The sequence below is a fragment of the Mya arenaria genome, chromosome 8, assembly GCF_026914265.1.
Source record: "Mya arenaria isolate MELC-2E11 chromosome 8, ASM2691426v1".
In the NCBI taxonomy this organism is placed as follows: Eukaryota; Metazoa; Mollusca; class Bivalvia; order Myida; family Myidae; genus Mya; species Mya arenaria.
Window position 1 is genome coordinate 3,382,717 of NC_069129.1, and position 21,907 is coordinate 3,404,623.

The window sequence follows — 21,907 nt, forward strand, 5'->3', positions numbered from 1 at the left end:
AACCTTGTGTTGAGATTTTTTTTTGATACTTTCAGAAACTTGAACAAATTTCTTCAACTAGATGCATGTTCAGGTGAGAATACTGGTTGCAATTGAAAGATTGAAGGGTTATCTGCATGATGGCTGGATGATTTTGTTGCATCATTTCGTTTAGGTACTTTTCTTGGCATGTTTTTCGTACTCATCACATTTCGATGAAATTGAAGTTGTTTCACTTTCCTCTATTTAGGCATTTCGAGATTTTCTGACTTTGTTAAAGTGCAGTAGTTCATAGTTATTTTATGCTAGATAGTTGGTAGGAGACCCCTTTGATAAATCTGAAGAAAGAAAAATATATTTTAGGTTAAATGTCACTGAAATTTGTACAGGTCAAAATCCCACCAAATCACTATGGGAAATACTGCCTGGATAGAACAATGAAGTAAATAAAGTCGAACGTGTTAGCGTTGATTGCAGTTACCCCCCTTTAACTCCAGAAGTTAGTTGACACAGTGTACGTTTATTTCATGATTGCAGTTACCCCCCTTTAACTCCAGAAGTTAGTTGACACAGTGTACGTTTATTTCATGATTGCAGTTACCCCCCTTTAACTCCAGAAGTTAGTTGACACAGTGTACGTTTATTTCATGATTGCAGTAACCCCCCTTTACCTCCAGAATGAATCATAACGTCGATTATGTAACCTGTAGAATGTCTTATTTGTTTTGTCGAATTATGTCTTATTGTAAAATTATGTGCTATATAATGCCGTCTATTACTGTTCCAAACTATAGATTCTAAATGTATATCAATTACGAAACAACTAATGATAATAACGCAAATATGGTACTGTTTTATTTTCAATATATGTAAAATGTAACACCTGAAATTTTATACTTATGAGTTATATTTTAACCTTAATAAAAGTAATTCACACTCTGTTCCCGTCTGGATTTTACAATACCACATGTGTTTATGAAATGTAGTAAATGAGTTTATTTATGTCGCATCTGTATATGTTTGTTTTGATACCTGTGAATATTAAAATTGTAGCAATCATTTGCTGTTGCGATATTGTGATCGTCTTTGCAATAAAGGTAAATGTTGTTGTTGTTGTTGTTGTTGTTAGGTATGAATTGTACTTGGAAATTTCTCCTTTTAAAGATGTATGATTTAAACACAAAGCATAAATGTATAACTATTCTCTACGATATCAGAAAAAGACAACAACTCAATATAGGCTCCCTCTTATATTAAACACAGGAAGTTTAAATAAAACCCCATCGAGATTCTATTCTGATTATTGTACCAGAAAAGATCAACTTAGTGCAATATCTGATATGATCCCACAATAGCACTGAACTGATGACCCTAGCAGGTCTAACGGCATCGAGGATCCCCCGGGCTGGGGCTTTGTTTTCCATCTTCAGGTATCCTGCCTTAAGCCCCGAAATATGGGGACCCCAGTCTGGCGAGGGCTTCAGTAGATATAAAACACGCTGGAAGAAAATATTTGGAGTCAAAAGATCAGTCAATCATCCTATCTTTAAATTGGTTGAATGCACTAGATGTACATGTTTTGTTCTTGAAATTGATAAACAAAATGCAATTTTAGAGCGTCCATTTCACATATACCACCAGGTGTAAATGATAAGCTATCAGATATCTTAATGTATCTTAAAATATAAATGTTGTGTCCCCAAATGTAAAACGTTTGTATTAAAAGAATCAGTTGTTGTAACAGTTATCTATTTTCAGCATAAGCAATCTTGACCTCAATTCCCTTAAAACACACCTTTGGTAGATATCTACATTAGCTTGCTTATATTCATACCTAATTTCTTCCTTATGTGTCATTCCTAAGTAAAGTCATTGAGCTAAAACCTGTCCTTGACCACTCAGCCCTCAAATGCAATCCCATGGTAAGTTTCCACATGTGGTTACTACATGCCAAGGTTCATCAGTGTACCCCATTCCTAGCTTAAGTTAGTTTTCTAGCTTTGGTAACAGTGACCTTGCAATCCCAATGTACGTATTTTGCGTCTTAAGTATATGATACTCCTAACTGAAGCTACTGGGCGGAAACCGTTTCAGTGTCTTTCGTAACAGTGACTTTGGTCTCATATACCACAAATGCTATCCTATGGTAATCTCTGTTAGCTTACTACATGCCAAGTTTAATCATTATTTGTCACTCCTTACGCAAGTTATCAAGCTGAAACCATTTTTTAAGTAACAGTGCCTATACCTCACAAACCCCAAAGGCGACCCTAAAGCACATGTTCGTGTGAACTCGCTACATACAGAGTTTAATCACTATACGTTACTCCTAACAAAGGTTATTGAGTGAAAATCGCTTTTATAATTTTAGAAGGTACACCTCTAGCTTGCTACATAACAAGCGTTATCCCTACATGTCACTCCTAAACAAAGCTATTGGGTAGAAATCGTTTTTAGTTGTGATTAGCAATATCCACATTAACTTGCTACATGACAACTTTCATCACTTTAAGTCACTCCTAAATGAAGTAATCCAGCGGAATTCTTTTTTTATTTCAAGTGTAAGAAACCTTAACCCATCAATCTCCAAATGCTATCCCAAGGTAAATCTCCATGTGAGATTGCTACATACTAAGTTTCATAACAATAAGTCACTACTAAGTAACGATATTACGCGTATACCATTTTTCTATTTGTACTTATGGTGACCTTGCCACATGACGCAAAATGCAATCCCAAGGTACAACTCCACACGAGCTTGCTTTATGGAACGTTCCATCACTTAATGTAACACCTTACTAAAGTTACTGAGCGGAGACCGTTTTTGTTTTGAGTAAGAGTTATCTTGATCCTTCGTACACCAAATGCATCTCAACATGTACTTGTCACATGACAATTTTCAACATTTTAAGTCACTTGTAAATTAAGTTATTTGGCCGAATATGTTTTACTACTTTATGAACCAGTGTCCTAGACCCCACACACTCAACTTTTCATACATAACAAATTTCATCTCTACACGTCACTCCTAACGAAAGTTAATGAGTGGAAACCATTTTCTGTTTGTAGTAAATGTGACCTTGACTCCACCAGTTTGACGCCCGCTCGATGACATCTTCATTCTAATTTCTCGTTTGAAACCTGGTCATTTATATGCATATATTCCCCTTTACACCTCAGTGCTAGAATATATGTCCTTTTTAAATTATTTAATCAGACATACGTTTTTATATTTTTAGTAATGGCAACTTTGACCATACTTAGCCGAAAAGCGATTCTATTGTACGTATTTCAACACATAATACATCTACAAAACTAATCTCTATACGTTAGTTCTTTCTGTTGTAGCAATAGCACGTTAGCATGTAGCTTGGTAAACTTCAGATACTCATAAACCGTGCAAATAAGAAACATATAACGGAAGAAGTATAAACTCTTACTTGAAACAGTGACCCGGGTGTCCTCCATATCTGGTAAACCATGACCACAGGTAGTGGAATGACTCACACCATGGCAAGAATGTTCCCGCAAACTTTGGCAAACATTGGGTATTCGTAATTGTCGTATGCTGGGGGCTCATATTGGTAACACATGATCAGGAATATCGTTTGTATGAACATATGCATGATCGAGTAAGTATCAAAACACTCTGTAAGTGTACTTTTAGTAAAATTCGAATGATAACAACTTGTTTGACATAACCAAATATTTTAATACTCAGATGAACAGCAAGTTTAAGACATTCATTGCTATAATATTTACACTCATTATTTGAAAATCACAGGTTCAAGACTTATAACATATATCATGTTTAACCGGTCCGGATAGAAAATCGGATAGCCTGTAGAGTTAACGGCCACGCAGCGTGCCAATAGTGTCGAATTTTTCGATCCGGACAAGAAAAACATTTTTGCTTGCATACTAATAATTAACCATTTGTGGATAAATGACGCAATTGTGTCAAACATTGTCGATCAACGATATACGATCCACCTGGACAACACTTCTATGTTGTTTCATTTAGTCGAGCTACGATCAATGACCAATGTCAACCAATTTTGATGTCCATAAAATAGTAGATGTACGATCAACGGTCCAGGTCGACCAAGTTATTTATTTATTTCATTGATAAACGATCTACAAGGTACGAACCAACTTAATACCACGTTGTGACATATTTTATTCATTTTTCGATCAAGGTAAGCAATTATGAATGCTATGAATATCCTTTTTTAGATAATATTTGATATATATTACTTGACAGGGCAATGCGCAATTTCAACAATTATACAAACCAAAAGCATAACTGGAGTGATGAAGCACCAGCAAAATCGAATGAACCTTGGCGGTTTTCGACCGATCATCAAATTGTTATCGTTGCAGAATCGATTTTCCCCTGAAAAATGCAACATGTGAGAGATACAGAAAGTTATATACAATTATTTGTTTCCTTTTCAAAAATACTGATCTCAAAATTATTAACTGACAAAAAAACCTTGTCAATCATAAAACGCAGCACGCTCACTATGCCGTTTTTCAATTATAATAAGCTTTTGTTATACCGCCAGAACTAGAACCGTCAACTCGATATTGAATCAACTACTTCAACAGGTTTTAAAAGTATTTTTTCTGTTTCAGCATTAGCAGTCGTGCATAAAACGCAAATCACATGTAATGAGCTTGAAGTCATTTGTTTAATATGAAATCTATGAGGGATATCTATTAATATATTGCATCTGTTACAGGAAAGTATTACTACACCGCGTATCCATATTATCGAAATTAGTCGTTTTGATTACGAAAGCATTTTCAATAAACAGTGTGTTTTATAAGTGAATATCATTGTCCTCATGTTAAATAGTTAAAACATATTTATTTTACAACAATTGTGAAACAAGTTATTACAACATTATATTTAAAACGCTCGTGGCACGATTTCACGCGAGAGTGTGGTCTTGTATTGATTGGAAAACCGCAGAGCCAGGAGGAAGCCCACTTGTCCGGCTTGATGACCACAAACCAAACTCACATGCGCCGAAGCCGGGAATTGAATCCTGGACGCCTAGATGAGAGGCGAGTGCGCATGATAGTTACTACACGCTTTCAAAAATAAACGAGAGTGCCAAAATGACACTAAATTGCACACCTGATTAAAGTAAGAAGCAAGACGTATGTTTCTAATCCAAATTCTTCTAGCTAAGGAAATTAGTGATTGCTGGTAATGATATGATTAATCAGGAGGTCCGTCATTTTACAGAGAAACCAGTAGTATTGCTAGCGAGTCAAGGCATTTATAGTCAGCTTGTTGTTCCCAGGGATGCCTGTGCTAAAGATTTCTGCGATGGTAAAATAAGCTGACAATTGTTAGGGTAGACTTTGTTCGCTAAGGAAATCATTGGCTGTCAAGGAAGCCATTGGTTGCTAAGTAAGGGAGTCATCGTGTGATAATCTGATTATTGACTGCTTAGAAAGTAATTGGTTACATTGAAAGTAATTGGTTGTTTATTTTGTCATTGGTTTCAAAGGACGATATCAGTTGATAAGGTAGTCATTGGCGTTATAGGCATGGTTTCCAAATGTTATACGAGCTAGAGGGTAATCCAACTGGTACAAAATATTTCAAGAATAAAGAACTATTTCCAAGCAATATAAACGCCATCATTCAGAGAAATTACAAGGAAGTTTTACCAGTTTAACGTTGCAAGTGTTAAGTCCCATTATTCTTCGATATCTAATCCCAATTTCAAGATTTAAGCACTAAGTCTTCACCTTTTTTCCATACATTCATAATTCTTTTGTATGTCAAGGTAAGTTCCTGTATTTCAATTTCAATTAAAGTTCAATTTCAAATTAAAACTCTTTGGATAGATTAGGAAGTTTTGTGAAATAAATTTTGTTTTGCTGAAAATAGAAACCTTAAATGTCATACTAATCGCACTAGGCACGTGTCTTTTTTAGAATCATGCGTCCTTCACAAGAACCATTTTACCCTAGTTTACTCCGAGAATTTGAGACAATACGTACATGTTAACAATTACTTTTTTTACAATATTTGTCAAATGTGTTGTTTTTGCCCCTGACGCTGTCTTAGTTATAACCTGATCCTAGTTCGAGATCTGATACTTGTTTGGGTGCAGAAAAAAACGACACATTTTGGCCGTTAATCTAAAATACATTGAACATGCCCAATATAATGTTTTATACATTCATATATAAACAGCAGTGACTTTGAAACTTTTATCTATAAATGAAGAAGGTCGATTTATATTCAGCCATAAGACGAGTTTATACGTTTACCCCGTCCCCTTGTCCACTGTTAGAAAGCCTTTACAGCGGCGTACCTAGCGTCACGCACATACTCGAGCGCGAACTACTGAAAAAAATAACAAACGTTTCCTTGCGAAATTCGATGTAAAAACCCAGCCCTAACCCGGGTCAAGCATAATGGCACCCAAACTAGTAACATGTAAAGCAAATGTTACAGTTCAGTATAAGAAGAGATTTTAAAGCACAAAATAGTCATGAAATATACGCCAAATTGCACTGTCAAAACAATTGGCGATTTTAAAGCACAACAAAAGTCATAAAATGTACGCCAAATTGCACCGTTATCTTTTCCCCCTGATGAGGATGCTCCCGAGCCCCTACAAACTCGGAACCAGGTTGTAGAGGGTCCGGGAGCATCTTTGCAGGTAAATGCTAAATGTCTCTAGGTACGCCCCTGCTTTAAAGTAAACCAATAGTCAGTCGACTTTTGGACCCACCAACGTCAGTGTTTTTAACCATTTCTTTGTACAACTTTTATAAATGACACTTCGAATGACTTTCACACAATCAGTCATAGTTATACCGTAGTATGTTTCAAATGTCCTGCATCTACATATGTCATGATTGCATTGTCGTACACAAAATGAGTTTTTCAATATTTGTAAAACGTACGTTTAAATCATTCCGGCATGGACATGCAAAAATGAATGGTCAGTTTCAGACTTTGCCCTATACAGCAGATTCAGATGCCAACGTCACAAACTTCCTAAAGCAGATTCAGGAGGCAACACCAATCACTTCAGGATGCAGATTCAGGTGCCAACTTGAAAACAAACGCCCTGGTGCAGAATCAGGTACCAACACCACACATTCCCTGATATAAATTCTGGCGTCAACGTCACACACTTCCGTTAAAAGCCAATGACTTTCTATACAGCCAATGACCTTTTATGGAGCATTTTCAGGTGAAAACACCGCACTCCCTTATGCAGATTTAAATATCAACACCACAACCTCCCGGATACACATCCACATGCCAACATTTCACACATTCCCTCATGCAGATACACAAGGAATATGCGCTTCATTCTAACGAAAAGGAAACTATCGTTCTAAAACTGTTATCGAACACTTCTGTTTAGGGATCATAATGAACGAGTCTCTTAAATGGAGCTCTATAACCACATGCTCGCTTATTAAGAACGTGTCAAGTCTGATATCGACTATTACCTTGCATATTCGACAGGAATATTCGAACTTGCGGACACCGAGTGGAATAGCATTCTATATAATGACTCCCAATATGGCTCAAGACCACAGTTATCTGCCCCCCGTTGACCAAGATCCGGATGTTAATACAGAAAAAAGAGTGCTTGTGTTCAAGTATCAATATTTTATTAAAATTGAATGAAAAAGAGGCAAAAAAATGTTCTTTTTGCAGAGAACTTGACTGAATTTGACACTCTATTGCAGAAATTGATAGTTTTCAGTGTAAATATTGGAAAAATCATAGCTTGTGGAAGTTTGAAAATTAGTTGTTTGTAGCCGATTGACTCCTTGGCGGAAGGGTTCTGTATTTGAACTCAATTTTGACAGTCGGGTCAATGGTCAACATGGTGTTTTCTTGTGATTATATTTTGTGTCTTGAATTGTTCTAGAGATGCCATGTCCTTGTTTTTCAATTGGGATGTGTATAAAGTCAAAAGCCAGGTTAGTGTCTATATGAAACATATAGTAAAAATAACTGTGGTCTCACGCCATATAGGGGAATATAAGCGGAATATCATTTCAACTGGGAAATCTTTGCCCTTCACATAGAGCTTCAAATGTTTCAACCGAAAAGCCCTAAATCGACGGTGCAGCTACCAATCCAAACGCCAGACAAGAGGGAGGACTGTAAGATATTCAAGGGAAAAGACTCATGCCCTTCTGGAAAGAAATGCCGCTACAACCATCAGTCTAAAGACCAGCCTTCGTACCCAGCTCGTCACGAGAAAGTCACAACGGCAAAAAAAAACTGTTAACCGACCTACATTACTTATATATGAAGCATGAGATCAACATCTGCCAGCGGCATGCAAAGATCGTGAAAACTTACATTCGCGTTTAATATTTGTATGGCTTTAAGGTATGTATTGTACTTAACACCACAGAGCTTTATGTTAAAGGTTAACACATGATTCTAAATAAAAACAACCCATAGAGATTATATTCTGATTATTGTACCAGTAAAAAACAACTTAGTGGAATATCATATATGATTCGACACTAGCTATAATCTGTTGGTCCTAGCAGGTTATTTCGGACGGTATCGAGGACCCCTCGGCCTGGGGCTTTGTTTTCCATCTCCAGGTATCCTGCCTTAAGCCTCGAAATATGGGGACCCCAGTCTGGCGACGGTTTCAGTAGATACACAAGACGCTGGAAGAAAATATTTGGAGTTAAAAGAGCAGTTAATCCTCATATCTTTAAATTGGTTGAATATCCATGTTTTGTCCTAAATTGAAAAACAAAATTGAATTTTGAAGCGTCCATTTAACATATATAACAAGATTTAAATGATCAGCAATCATATATATTTACAAATATAAACTTTGTGTCTCCAATTACAAGACTATTGTATTAAAAGAATCAGTTGTTATAACTGTTAAATAATCAATAATCTATTTTCAGCATAAGCAGCCTTGAACTCGATTCCCTTAATGAACACCTTAGAAAAAATCTCTACATCAGCGTGCGTATATACATTCCTTATTTCTTCATAATGTGTCATTCCTTACTAACGTCAATGAGCTGAAACCTGACCGTGACACCTCAGCCCTCAAATGCAAGCACATGCTAAGTTCCCACATGTGCTTACTACATGCCAAGTTCCACTGGAATACGCCATTCGTGTCTTTACTTATTTTTCTAATTTTGGTATCAGTGATCTTGCAATCCCAATATACGTTATCTGCCAATTATCAAGTTGCATCAAAATATATCACTCGTAACTGTAGTTACTGGGCGGAAACTGTTTCAGTGTTGTCAATACAGGAACCTTGGTCCTATATACTTCAAATGCAATCCAATGGTACGCCTCTGTAGGCTTACTGCATACCAAGTTTCATCATTATTGGTCACACCTTATCAACTTGAAAGTTTTTCTTCGTTCAGATAACAGTGACCTGGAACCCATAAAACCCAGATGCGATCTCAAAGCACATCTTCATAAGAGCTCGCTACACACCGAGTTTAATCACTATACGTCACTCCTGACTAAAGTTATTGAGAGAAAATCACTTTCTATTTTAGTTACATTGACCTTGACCAAAATGCCCAATTATGTCCTCACTTTAACATGCTACATGACATCTTTCTTCACTATGAGGCCTACCAAATAAAGTAATTGATCGGACATTGATTGGACAGTGAGGGTGACGCAACAAACCCAAATGCAATCCAACGGTACCCTCCATGGAACCTTGCTACATAATAAGCTTCATATCTACGTATAACTCATAATTTAAGTAATTGGGTTAGTACTTTTTATTAACAGTCTCCACATTAACCTGCTACATTACAACTTTCATCACTTTAACTCTGAAATGAAGTTATTGAGCGGTTATTGATTTTTTCAATTTAAGTATTAGTGACCTTTACCATCAAACTCCAAATGCAATCCCAAGGTTAATTTCCATGTGAGCTTGCTACATACATATACGTTTCATAACTATAGATCACTACATGCTAAAGATATTCAGCGTAAAATGAATATTTTTACTTACAGTGACCTTGCCACATGACGCACAATGCAGTCTTAAAGAACAACTCTACAAGAGCTTGCTGTATTGAAAGTGTTATCACTTAATATTACACCTTACTAAAAGTACTGAGCGGAAATCGTTTTTATTTTGAGTAAGAGTAATCTTGACCTTCAAACACCAAGTACATCTCCACATTTACATATCACAAACCAACTTTTATCACTGTACGTCACTCGTAAATTAAGTTAGCCGGCCGAATATGTTTTCTATTTTAATTATCAGTGACCTTGACCCCGCAAACCTCAAATTATTCTCTTTTTACATCTTCATGTGAGTTTTTGACACAATAAGTTCACTCTTTACACATTTACTCCTAACTAAAGCTAATAAGTGGAAACCAGTTTCTATTTTTAGTAAAAGTAAACTTGACCCCACAAGTTTGACGCAAACTCAACGACTGCTCACTCAATGCCATTTTAATTCCAATTTCTCGTTTGAAACCTGGTTAATTATATCTATATAAATCATTTACACATAAGTGCTAGAATGTATGCCTTTTTAAGTGTTTTAATCAGACATTAAGTTATTATATCTTTGGTAACGGCAATTTTGATCCTACTTAGCCGAAAATCAATTCTATTGTACGTATTTCAACATAATTTATAAGATGTGTGTTGTTTGTGGGAATTTTTGCTGTTGTTCCATGTTTCTTATTTGTTTTTGTTTTTGTATGTTCTTTGTCTTTGGCGTTTACCCTGTGACATTTAACTGGGTTTATGTTTAAACTTTTGGCTACCGAGCTTGTTTCTGTAGTTTTTCACACAAAAAACAAGCTTCTTCTCTATAAGCCTTCTTCCTGTTGGAGCAATAACACGTGAGAATGTGGCTTGGAAAACTTCACTCTTACTTGATACAGTGACCTGGGTGTCTTCCATATCTGGTAAACCATGACCATAGGTAGTGGAATGACTGACACCATAACAATAATGTTCCCGCAAACCTTGGCAAACATTGGGTATTCGTAATTGTCGTATGCTGGCGGCTCATATTGGTAACACATGATCAGGAATATCGTCTGTGTGTACAAATGTATGATCGAGTAAGTAACAAAACATTCTTTAAGTGTACTTTTAGTAAAATTCGAATGATTACAACTTGTTTGATATAACTAAATATTTTAATACTCAAATGAACAGCAAGTTTAAGACAATCATTGCTATAATATTTACACTCATTATTTGAAAATAACAGGTTCAAGACTTATAACATTTATCATGCAGGGCAATGCGCAATTTCAACAATTATACAAACCAAAAGCATAACATCGAATGAACCTTGGCGGTTTTCGACCGATCATCAAATTGATATCGTTACAGAATCGATTTGCCCCTGAAAGATGCAACATGTGAAAGGTACAGAAAGTTTTACACAATTATTTGTTTCCTTTACAACAATACTGATCTCAAAATTATTAACAGAAAAAAACAACCATGTCAATCATAAAATGCAGCATGCTCACGATGCCATTTTTCAATATAATAAGCTTATGCTATACCACCAGAACTAGAACAGTCAACTCAATATTGAATCAACTACTTCAACAGGTTTCAAAAGTATTTTTTTCTTTTTCAGCATTAGCAGTCGTGCATGTTGTGTACCGCTACGGTTCATACTTAACAGTCGTGCCTGTTGTGGAGCGTTACGTTTCGGCATCAACAGTCGTGCCTGTTGTGGAGCGTTACGTTTCGGCATCAACAGTCGTACCTGTTGTGGAGCGTTACGTTTCGGCATCAACAGTCGTACCTGTTGTGGAGCGTTACGTTTCGGCATCAACAGTCGTACCTGTTGTGGAGCGTTACGTTTCGGCATCAACAGTCGTGCCTGTTGTGGAGCGTTACGTTTCGGCATCAACAGTCGTGCCTGTTGTGGAGCGTTACGTTTCGGCATCAACAGTCGTGCCTGTTGTGGAGCGTTACGTTTCGGCATCAACAGTCGTACCTGTTGTTGATCAATCTGGTTCGGCATTAACGGTGATGCCTGTTGTAGAGCGTTACGGCTCGGCATTAGTTATTGTGCCTGTCTTGGACCGTTTCGGTCCAGCCTTAGCAGTCATGCCTGTTGTGGACCGTTCCAAATCAGAGTAAGATATGTGCCTGTTGCCGAGTGACATAGATATAGGTGGCAGCACACCCAAATACCTTTCAATTTGAGCCTCGCAGTGTTGCTGTTCTGTCACGTGATACGTGCAATGCTTCAAAACCTCTCATCGCAAAAGCTTTTTGAAGATCGTGGAAAAAAACAAATCTGAATCTCCATTTTTAAAGGCACTGCACAGGCTACTGAGATCAATACTAGTTTTACTATTATCAATATTAGAAGATTTTGCTTAAATTCGTCAGTTTGTGGCCTTAACCTTGGACCTATGGACCTGGGAAGTGGAGCAACACAATCCCGCTGTTGAAACTGCTGAGGGAACAGATGAGTGTAAAAAGACGAATGAATGAAAAAGAGCAAGCCTGTACTATAGTCCGCTGTTTAATTGCATAATTGTTGAACAACACAAAGGTTTGATAGCTTAATCTGCCTTAACTTAATGTTTTAAAGCGTAAGTTCCTCTTACATCCATCAAACCTTTGTGTTGTTCAACAATTATGCAATTAAACGATGCATCAGTTTGAGCAAAGAACAAAGATTGTTATCCTGTCCATTATGAAATTGATATTGTTAACATGAAGTACTGTACACATCTGCTGCAAATAACCATTTCTACAGCAAAATAAAATATTGTGCCGCCATGACCATAAATGATTTCTCAGAAGCACATTATGACTTACCATAGACCCAGGCTATTAAGAAGCACTCTAGGAATGAGATAATAAGGACACAGAAAGCAGCAAAATACCAGTCTACTAGCTGGAACAGGTAGATACCAGCCTGGAACAAAATTGACCAATAATGAATAGGGGCATTTAAGATCACATACGGCAGAGTCTTACGCGGTCTATTAGCTAGTACGGGTAGACACCAGCCCGAAACGAAAATAAACCTACATCACATAGGAACATTTAAGATCATAGAAAGCAGCAGACTAAAAGTCTAATTGCTAGTACATGAAAATATCAGTCTACTAGCTAGTACATGTAAATATAAGTCGACTAGCAAGTACATGTAAATATCAGTCTACTAGCTAGTACATGTAAATATCAGTCTACTAGCTAGTACATGTAAATATAAGTCGACTAGCAAGTACATGTAAATATCAGTCTACTAGCTAGTACATGTAAATATAAGTCGATTAGCTGGTACATGTAAATGTCAGTCTACTAGCTAGTACATGTAAATATCAGTCTACTAGCTAGTACATGTACATATCAGTCTACTAGCTAGTATATATAAATATCAGTCTACTAGCTAGTACATGTAAATATAAGTCGACTAGCTAGTACATGTAAATATAAGTCGACTAGCTGGTACATGTAAATGTCGGTCTTCTAGCTAGTACATGTAAATATAAGTCGACTAGCTGGTACATGTAAATGTCAGTCTACAAGCTAGTACATGTAAATATCAGTCTACTAGCTAGTACATGTACATATCAGTCTACTAGCTAGTATATGTAAATATCAGTCTACTAGCTAGTACATGTAAATATAAGTCGACTAGCTAGTACATGTAAATATAAGTCGACTAGCTAGTACATGTAAATAACAGTCTACAAGCTAGTACATGTAAATATCAGTCTACTAGCTAGTACATGTAAATATAAGTCGACTAGCTAGTACATGTAAATGTCAGTTTACTAGCTAGTATATGTAAATATCAGTCTACAAGCTAGTACATGTAAAAATAAGTCGACTAGCTGGTACATGTAAATGTCAGTCTACTAGCTAGTACATGGAAATAACAGTCTACAAGCTAGTACATGTAAATATCAGTCTACTAGCTAGTACATGTAAATATCAGTTTACTAGCTAGTATATGTAAATATCAGTCTACTAGCTAGTACATGTAAATATAAGTCGACTAGCTGGTACATGTAAATGTCAGTCTACTAGCTAGTTCATGGAAATAACAGTCTACAAGCTAGTACATGTAAATATCAGTCTACTAGCTAGTACATGTACATATCAGTCTACTAGCTAGTACATGTAAATATCAGTCTACTAGCTAGTACATGTAAATATAAGTCGACTAGCTAGTACATGTAAATAACAGTCTACAAGCTAGTACATGTAAATATCAGTCTACTAGCTAGTACATGTAAATATAAGTCGACTAGCTAGTACATGTAAATGTCAGTTTACTAGCTAGTTTATGTAAATATCAGTCTACAAGCTAGTACATGTAAATATAAGTCGACTAGCTGGTACATGTAAATGTCAGTCTACTAGCTAGTACATGGAAATAACAGTCTACAAGCTAGTACATGTAAATATCAGTCTACTAGCTAGTACATGTAAATATCAGTTTACTAGCTAGTATATGTAAATATCAGTCTACTAGCTAGTACATGTAAATATAAGTCGACTAGCTGGTACATGTAAATGTCAGTCTACTAGCTAGTACATGGAAATAACAGTCTACAAGCTAGTACATGTAAATATCAGTCTACTAGCTAGTACATGTACATATCAGTCTACTAGCTAATACATGTAAATATCAGTCTACTAGCTAGTACATGTAAATATAAGTCGACTAGCTGGAACATGTAAATGTCAGTCTACTAGCTAGGACATGGAAATAACAGTCTACAAGCTAGTACATGTAAAAATCAGTCTACTAGCTAGTACATGTACATATCAGTCTACTAGCTAGTACATGTAAATATCAGTCTACTAGCTAGTACATGTAAATATCAGTCGACTAGCTAGTACATGTACATATCAATCTATTAGCTAGTATATGTAAATATCAGTCTACTAGTTGGTACATGTACATATCAGTCTACAAGCTTATACATGTAAATATCAGTCTACTAGCTAGTACATGTATATATCAGTCTACTAGCTAGTACATGTAAATATCAGTCTACTAGCTAGTACATGTACATATCAGTCTCATAGCTGGTACATGTAAATATCAGTCTACTAGCTAGTACATGTAAATGTCAGTCTTCTAGCTAGTACATATAAATATCAGTCTACTAGCTAATACATGTAAATATCAGTCTACTAGCTAATACATGTAAATATAAGTCGACTAGCTAGTACATATAAATATCAGTCTACTAGCTAATTCGTGCAAATATCAGTCTACTAGCTAGTACATATATATATTATTCGACTAGCTAGTACATGTAAATATCAGTCTATTAGCTAATACATGTAAATATCAGTCTACTAGCTGATACATGTAAATATCAGTCTACTAGCTAATACATGTAAATATCAGTCTACTAGCTAGTGCATGTAAATATCAGTCTACTAGCTAGTACATGTAAATATCAGTTTACTAGCTAGTATATGTAAATATCAGTCTACAAGCTAGTACATGTAAATATAAGTCGACTTGCTGGTACATGTAAATGTCAGTCTACTAGCTAGTACATGTAAATATAAGTCTACAAGCTAGTACATGTAAATATCAGTCTACTAGCTAGTACATGTAAATATCAGTTTACTAGCTAGTATATGTAAATATCAGTCTACTAGCTAGTACATGTAAATATAAGTCGACTAGCTGGTACATGTAAATGTCAGTCTACTAGCTAGTACATGGAAATAACAGTCTACAAGCTAGTACATGTAAATATCAGTCTACTAGCTAGTACATGTACATATCAGTCTACTAGCTAGTACATGTAAATATCAGTCTACTAGCTAGTACATGTAAATATAAGTCGACTAGCTGGTACATGTAAATGTCAGTCTACTAGCTAGGACATGGAAATAACAGTCTACGAGCTAGTTCATGTAAATATCAGTCTACTAGCTAGTACATGTACATATCAGTCTACTAGCTAGTACATGTAAATATCAGTCTACTAGCTAGTACATGTAAATATCAGTCGACTAGCTAGTACATGTACATATCAATCTACTAGTAGTATATGTAAATATCAGTCTACTAGTTGGTACATGTACATATCAGTCTACAAGCTTATACATGTAAATATCAGTCTACTAGCTAGTACATGTATATATCAGTCTACTAGCTAGTATATGTAAATATCAGTCTACTAGCTAGTACATGTACATATCAGTCTACTAGCTGGTACATGTAAATATCAGTCTACTAGCTAGTACATGTAAATGTCAGTCTTCTAGCTAGTACATATAAATATCAGTCTACTAGCTAATATATGTAAATATCAGTCTACTAGCTAATACATGTAAATATAAGTCGACTAGCTAGTACATATAAATATCAGTCTACTAGCTAATTCATGCAAATATCAGTCTACAAGCTAGTACATATATATATCATTCGACTAGCTAGTACATGTAAATATCAGTCTATTAGCTAATACATGTAAATATCAGTCTACTAGCTGATACATGTCAATATTAGTCTACTAGCTAATAAATGTAAATATTAGTCTACTGCTAGTGCATGTAAATATCCGTCTACTAGCTAGTACATGTAAATATCAGTCTACTTGCTAGTACCTGTAAATATCAGTCTAATAGCTAGTACATGTACATATCAGTCTTCTAGCTAGTACATGTAAATATCAGTCGACTGGCTTGTATATGTAAATATCAGTCTACTGACTAGTACATCTAAATATCAATATTCTATGTAGTACATGTAAATATCAGTCTCCTAGGTAGTAGATGTACATATCAGTCGACTAGCTAGTACATGTAAAAATCAGTCTACTAGCTAGTACATGATAATATCAGTTGACTGGCTTGTACATGTAAATATAAGTCCATTAGCTAGTACATGTAAATATCCGTCTACTAGTTAGTTCATGTAAATATCAGACTACTAGATAGTACATGTACATATCAGTCGACTAGTTAGTACATGTAAATATCAGTTGACTGGCTTGTACATGTAAATATCAGTCTACTGACTAGTACATCTAAATATCAATATTCTATGTAGTACTTGTACATATCAGGTAGTAGATGTACATATCAGTCGACTAGCTAGTACATATAAATATCACTCTAATAGGTAGTACAGGGAAACACCGGTCTACTAGCTAGTACATGTAAATATAAGTCTTCTAGCGCCTACATGTAAATTACTTCTACTACCTAATACATGTAAATATCAGTCTTCTATTTAGTACATTTAAATAACAGTCTACTAGCTAGGACAGAAAGACACCAGTCTACTTGCTTATATAAGAAACACAACAGTCCACTAGCTGGTACACATATATACCAGTCTACAAGCTGGTCATGCTACATACTAGTCTACTACCTGATACATATAGCTATTAATCTTCTAGCCGGTACAGATATATACTAATATATTTCCTGGTACAGGTAACAACCAGTCTACTAGCTTGTACAGCTAAATACCGGTCTACTTGTTGGTACAGGTAAATACCGGTCTACTAGCTGGTAAAGAAATATTGTATTACAACACAAGGTGCCAAAGGTGCATATGTGTTTCGCCTCAACTTCGAAAAAAATAGTGATGTAAATTATTGATATTGCTTCATGGTTAACAAATTCACTTGTATCCTTTAGGCCCGTACTGTATAAGTGACACCAATGGTCACTTAAAACAGTTGAAAATCACATGATAACAAAACCGTCTCTAATCAATAATATCTGTTCCAAGGTAAAACACCACCCACTGCCAGCTACTTACACCTGTTGTATATGGAAGGTCCAGAAGCATAAGAACGACACACAGACACGCGGTCACAAGCACCTTGCGTTTTCTCAGTCTCGGGAATGTGTCCATTAAACCACTAGATAGCGTCTCAAACACTCCAAACTGAAGTATATGCATGCTAATTTAAAATTAGTTTTTTGTCAAATTCCATTAACAGACTGATTCACATTTTAGTAACGCTTTTCTTCTAAACTTTGTTTAAATAAATTAATTTTATATTCACTTTTATTAACACACCTAACAGCAACTGATATTTATCTAAACATGATTGTTTAAATCCAAGCCTTTCATATGTAAACATTCTTCAGAAGAATAGAGACTTTTCTGCCATATTTTTCAATAATAAGTAAGAAAAGAGCTCTGATCTGGATCTGGTATGTTAATGATATTTTATTATTGGAACAAGCATTTTATTCGCATTTTACATGATTAATTTATGTCTGGCCGTATAAAATATGAAAGAGGCCCTCGAGGTTAGTAGTTGATAGAATGGATAAAGACCGATTCGTGGTAATTATAACGACCAAATCGCTGTCATTGCGTCTCATATCCATTGTTTACTTTTGATAGTATTCTGCGCATAGTTAAATACTTGACATGCTAAGGTGACTGTGTATGTCTTCGAAAAACCTGTTATTTGTCATGCACAATCATAGTGAAATAATTTGTTTATTATTTTTTCAAGAACATTCTAGTAAAAGCATATTTTATGAATAGTCTTCAGAAGCAGAATTTAATTTCGAAACTCGGATATCTACAAAATACTTATTAATTACATACAGACTATAATCAGTTAATTCTGATACTTACCTTAACTATACACCAATTAACCCAATACAAAAACATTCAAGAATTAAAAATCATCACAAAGATCAGAACACCTGCTTTTATAAATTGGAAAACAATGTCTTAAAATTCTGAAATGTAGGAATCCATACCAGACAGTCAATACTCAGGGATAGAAGCATAACAAAGAACAGGACGGCCCAGAGTTGTGGCACGGGCAGCTTGGTGATTACCTCCGGGTATATTATGGACCCTAGGCCAGGACCTGTTATATAATCGCCAAATGCTACATTATCTTCACAAGACCTTAAATACTATCGTACTATCGCCTAATCTTATATTACCAACGCCAGGATAGGATCTTAATATTATCGTCCAAGGTATATTGCCAACGCCAGGCTAAGACATGTAATATATATATCAGTGAACATAAATTAACAAAGAGAAAAACGGCCAAGAGTTGTGGCAGGGGCAGCTTGTTTATCGCCTTTGCATTTATTACCCTCGCCTGGCCAGGACATATAATATTACAGTGAGGACAGAATCTGTTATAATACAGTTAACTTAACATTACAAGAAGGGGTAGCTTGGTTATCGCCTTCGGGTATTTTACAATCGCCAGGGCAGTACCTGTAATATTACAGTAAAAACAGCGTAACACTGAGACGGCAGTGATCACTGTACAGCAGAGGGAAGTAACCACTATGTACAGTTTGTGCATGAATGAAAATACATTATCAAAGATTTTCATCTTTACTTTTAAGTCGAGTAAAGTGCTGAAGTCAGGTTTGAGGTAGTAAATAATCCCATCCTTAGCCCCTGGTTAGGTCGACCCCTTGATGAGAAGGGCTGGAAACAGAAATAAATACATTAAAGTTTTCATCATTAAATTTGAGTTTACAAAATGAATTTTTAACTTGCTAAAGTGTGTTCTCAGGTTAGCATATATATTCATATTTTCTCTTTTTTTCAATCTTGTATATCACATATAATGTTATTTCTCTGTCTTTACGCTTTATGTACGAATTACAACTAGAGCTATCACAGTCATGATGAAAAAACCTAGAAAACCCCTAAAAGAGAAATGGTAAAATGTTGAGATGAGAATTCAAGGAGTGAAATATAAAATAAATGGAAATTACGACAGACTTTCCTTTTGAAGTTTATTGTGTGTAGGTGGAAATCTTCACGAACTACATAAGACGGGAGGGATGTGACGCGACGTGGAACGACGTGACATGACGAATGAATCTCCTATATATCATCGAGATATATCTCCTTAGGTGTATAACGAGCGAGACATGCACATATAAGGGTCACTTTCGAAGGGGGACTATTTCAGTGTTCTATTTACCTTTCTATCAATGATGCCTAGCAACTCTTGACGAATGTTGACCACTCATTTGGGTAGGAGGTAATTAAAATACACAATCATTCATTGAACTAAATATGTCGCCTGCTTGGATAGCTCACTTTTTAGAGTTGAATAATGATTAAACAAAAATTATGGGTACTTCTGATCTAACTTAAGAAATATGTAACACCATTGCACTTAACAAAGAAAGTTCAATGGAATAATGTAATTTATGTAAAGATGATCAAATTTGAAAATGATTCAAGGCCAAAAACTAGAAAGTAAATGGTGTTGCAATCTAGCAGGATATCAAACTTGAGTAAAATATAATTGCATATAAACATTGCTATCATGTTTGGTGAAGATTTGATAAAAGGGAAGACAACAAATCGGTGAAATTGGTAAAATATTGACAATTGAAGGGCTGAAACACCTAAAAGATTGTTGAGATTTTTACTGTGGATCTGTGTTGAAATTTGATGCAAACTAGCAGTGTGGCCACACTTACATAAGGTTTGCGTAAGAAATGCTAAAGTTAGCGACCTGACAAAGTGAACTTGATCTAATTAAGCCATATCACAAGGGCCTTACTTCAACGTTTATAATGCAATTTGTCTGTCAATCTGTTGAGATGTAATGCCGCTTTAAATCAAACTAAGTTTGGTAAAGATCGGATTTGAACTGAAAAGTTAGAAAGCGGACAAAGTGAGTGTACAAATTTGGACAATTCAATGACCATCACTCATTAGTTAATAGTCCTGCCAGGCCGGTGGTTGATCAACCTCAGATAATATGTTGTGCCAATAAACAATAAAACTTAGTCTGGTTAAAATGTATGCCTAACTTAGATAGAGAATATTAAACCATGACGCGTGTGACAACAAGCCGAACGACATGACTCATGCTCTCTATATGTCTGGCAAACTACACAGGCGACTTGTTTATATTCATCTCACAATCCAATCACATACCAGTGAGAACCACATATGGCAATATTGCTGTGACGTAGACGACCTTGCCCACACTTTTAATGCCCTTCATGAGGCAGAGAAAGATAATGAGCCATGCCACAACCAGCGCTATTGCAAGGTGCCACTGGATGGTGCCCAAATCTTCCAGGCCATCGGAACGGTGTAAGACATAGTAACTGAAATAAAACAATCGTCTTCATATCATTCAGGATTGTTTATCTATTTAATCTAGCCACATGTCTGTTTCTTAATCATCTTCATTGCATCTATCAGTATGGATTAAAATGAAACCAAAGAGTGTAAACAAACTTAACGTCTTTGAACATTCTATGTAGTTTGTAGTTTGTGACATACTAGTATCAGTTTCCCTGTCATATTTGTGCGTTGTGACTTACTGCCAAAACTCTTTGCTAGCGGTTCTCGCAATGTCATCGGTCGTGTACACAGCCTTGCTGGTGTTACACACAGCGTTCACCTCCGAACAGTTGACAAGGGAATTGAGCCCCTTGATACACCTATCTCTATTCCACGCTTTGCCGCATGCACCCCAAGGAAGCTGGGGTTGGAACGAGTTGACAAGATACACGAGGGGCCAGACGAGCACCATGATGAAGTTCCAGCAGTAGATGAACGACAACATCACCATCATGTATCCGATACCTTGGTTGGAGAGAAGTACAATAAATTTGGTAGTATTGGAACTAGAATTCCTGTTAGGAGCACCCATATTTTATCATTTTAAAGGTCACCATTACCTTGAACTTGGACCTGGTCAACCCTAAATCAAAAGGGTTCATTTTCTGAAGAAGACAATCTGGACACAAAGTTTGAAGCTTGTACAACAAGATATCAATCGGAAATAAAAGCACTATAGTATATGTCACCTTGACTTGACCTATCACCTATTAAATCAAAAGTCAATAGGTGTCAACTACTGTCAAAAACATTGGAACAAACCAATTTTGAAGATTGCGCACCAAGTCGTTCAGGTAATTGATCAGAAA

At 35.9% G+C, this 21,907-nt stretch overlaps 1 pseudogene; it reads right to left on the minus strand.

The window, feature by feature from the left end:
• Positions 1-8,514: 8,514 nt before the first annotated feature.
• On the minus strand, positions 8,515-21,630 carry LOC128243010 (sodium- and chloride-dependent glycine transporter 2-like; annotated as a pseudogene).
• Between the last annotated feature and the right edge of the window lie 277 nt (positions 21,631-21,907).